The sequence below is a fragment of the Bos taurus genome, chromosome 11, assembly GCF_002263795.3.
Source record: "Bos taurus isolate L1 Dominette 01449 registration number 42190680 breed Hereford chromosome 11, ARS-UCD2.0, whole genome shotgun sequence".
Lineage (NCBI taxonomy): Eukaryota > Metazoa > Chordata > Mammalia > Artiodactyla > Bovidae > Bos > Bos taurus.
The window spans coordinates 42115185-42117750 of NC_037338.1; positions in this window are offsets into that span (position 1 = coordinate 42115185).

The window sequence follows — 2566 nt, forward strand, 5'->3', positions numbered from 1 at the left end:
AAAGAAATTTAAATAAAATGTAGACTTTCAAAATATAATAACTAAAATGTCAAAGATTCAATTGAAAGTCACTCATCATATCAAGAATCTAGAAGGTGTCAAATTAGATAAAAATGAAAATGAATATATTCCAACCCAGGGATGACAGAGACTCAAGAAACTAGAAGGTATCAAATGAGATTTAAAAAAAAGAAAAGAATAGATTCCAAAACAGATGATAGACTTTAGAATTACTTTACAAAGCTGTCATCATAAAAATGCTTCAGTAAGCAATTACAAACAAAAAACCAATGAAAATATACCAACAGCAAATTATCAGATGTCTTGGTCAACAATATATAGGAGAATCTTGTGGAAATTTTAAAACTAAAATATATAACTGAAATAAAAACTTAGTGATGAACTCAACAATAGGATGGAAGAAACAGAGTAAAGAATCACTGAACTGAAGGATAGGACAATACCAGTGACTCAGTCTGAACAGAGAGAAAGAAAACTGAAATTTTAAAATAAATAGAGCCTCAGGGACCTACAGAACTATAGCGAAATGTCTTAACACTCGTGTCATCAGATTTCCAGAAGGAGAGGAAAAAGAGTTCCCGTATATCCCCTGTCTCCACACATGCATAACACCGCCCCCCCCCCCCCCGCACCATATAGACGTCCTTGATAATATTCCTTACGTGCTTGAGAAGAATGTGCATTTTGTTGCTGTTGGATGACATGCTCTCAATGAGTTTCTTAGTTCCACTTGGTCTAAAGTATGTTTCAAATCTAACATTTCCTTGTTAATTTTCTGTCTGGATGATCTACCCATTATTGAAAGTGGGTATTGAACTCTCTCCTACTATTATTGTATTGTTGTCTATTTCTTCCTTCAGATCTGTAAGTGTTCAAAATACTGAGATGGTCCAAAGTAGGGTATATGTATATTTACAATTATTATATCTTCTTAATTAATTGACCCAGTTATATTATAATGGTCATTTTTGTCTCTTGTTATCATTTTTGGCTTCAGGTCCATTTCATATGATGCAAGTGTAGCTATCTCTGATCTCTTTTCCTTCTACTTACATGGAGTATCTTTTGCTATCTTTTCATTTTGAGCCTATGTGCGTCCTGAAAGCTAAAGTGAGTTAGTTTCTTGTAGGCTGCATATAGTTGAGACTTTTTTTTTCTTTTAATCTATCCAGCCATTATATATCTTTTGACTGGAGAATGTAATCCATTAACATTAAATAATTATTGACATGTAAGGACTTATCAATACCATTTGGTTTTTTTCTTGATATTTTGTACTTCCATTTTTGTTTTCTTCCTTTCTTGCTGTCTTCCTTTATAAATTGATGCTTTTCCATAGTGATATCCTTTGATTCCATTCTGCTTTTCTTTTCACGTATCTATCACAAGGCAAGATTTTTGCCTTGTGATTCCCATGAGACTTACATAAAATGTCTTAGGCATGTAATGTCTACTTTACACTGATGATAACTTCTATCACATATACAGACTCTATCCTTTTATTCCCCTCTTTTATAATTTTAATGTCAGTAGTTACACCTTTTAATATTGTGTATCCATTAACACACTGTTGAAGCTATAGCTCTTTTTAACACTTTTTTAAAATTTTCCACTAGGATAAGAAATTAACACATCACCATATTATAATATTAATGTATTCTGCAATTATTCTTGTTTTTTTTTTTTTTTTTTTGTTCCACAATGTTGCTAGAACTTCCTAAGTAAACTCTAGAGTCTCCTAGCGCTGATTTTGTTCATGGATAGCTGTTCAATCATTGCTCTTTGTGGTGAGATGGGGGGACTGGGTTCTCCTACTTCAATATTTTCCCACAATCTGGAAGTTTCTATTGGCATATCTTCAAGCTCAGATTCTGTCTTCAGACATGTCTGGCCTGCTAATAAGCCCATCAAAGGCAGTCTCCATTTCTGTGACAGTGCTTTCTTATCTCTAGCATTTCTTTTTGACTTTTCTCTTAGAATTTTCATTTGTTTATATTGTCTGTTCTTGAATGTTGTCTACTTTTTAAATTAAAGCCTTTAGTATATCAATCATAGTTTTTAAAAATTTCTGGTCTGATAATTCCAACATTTCTGCCATATCTGACTTTGGTTCCAATGCTCATTCAGTCTCTCCAGATTTTGTTTTTTTGCCTTTTAGTATGCCTTGTAATTTTTAATTGAAAAGTAGACATGATATACTGGGTAAAATAAACTGCAGTGAATAGGCCTTTAATAATGTAATGGTATGGTGGGTGGGGAAGTGTGCCTTGATGATTAGGTATCAGTCTCTTTGTAAGACTGTGCTCCTGGACTGTCAGTTTCACTAGTGTCTTTCAGGCCAGGCAGGAGGAGGAAGCTGAAGGTATCTACCTTCCCCAACGTAGAAAACTAGAGAAAGCTGAATCTGATTATTTCCCTTCCCTTCTGTTTAAGTAAGCTCAGATGAAACCCCAATAGTATCTAGTGAAATAGTTTCTCCTGGAAGTGGCTTTGTTAAGAAGAACCAAATGCTCTGGTATATTTAAAAATGACTCCTTTTCCTCTG